Here is a 720-nt window from a genome sequence, read left to right on the forward strand (position 1 = left end):
ACACACACACACACACACACACACACACACACACACACACACACACACACACACACACAAACCTGCTGTGGCTTTAATTCAATCTCATCAGGAGAATCAGCAATGCTGTCAGACATCACTTTAATATTCAAACCATAAGCGCCAATGAGAACTTACATATGATTTTGAAATTCCAATTTGAATTAAAAGTTAAAAAAGTAAAACTGAGTAAAATAGTTATGTGTATCCCTCTCTCTCTCTCTCTCTCTCTCTCTCTCTCTCTCAAAAATAATATAATTTTTTTGTCTATATATAAATTTTTTCCCAAAAATGTCTCATGCAGTGATATGTAAATATACATTTTATATTTTAATACAAATTATCTTAAAATTATGCAAAAATAAAAAAAACTTTTAAATACAGTGTGTGTGTATAAAACATAAATATATAAATAAAAAATAACTTAAATTAATAAACAGAATAAAAATTAAAAGAAAAATATTAAAAATAACAAATAGTATATATACATATATATATATATATATATATAAAACCAACAAAAAATGGTTTTAAGTCAGTTATTTATATCTTTTGCTGTAGTGTGTCCGTCGGAAATATCAGTTTACATTTCCAAACATTACTTTTAATTCATTGTAATAATCCAGTGAGATTTTTGTATGCACAAAGAGTCTGACAACAGCCAGTGCTGCACACAGAGATCTGATCTCACCATCATCCAGT

The sequence above is a fragment of the Sinocyclocheilus grahami genome, unplaced genomic scaffold (genome assembly GCF_001515645.1).
Source record: "Sinocyclocheilus grahami isolate Dianchi unplaced genomic scaffold, SAMN03320097.WGS_v1.1 scaffold359.1, whole genome shotgun sequence".
Classification (NCBI taxonomy): Eukaryota; Metazoa; Chordata; class Actinopteri; order Cypriniformes; family Cyprinidae; genus Sinocyclocheilus; species Sinocyclocheilus grahami.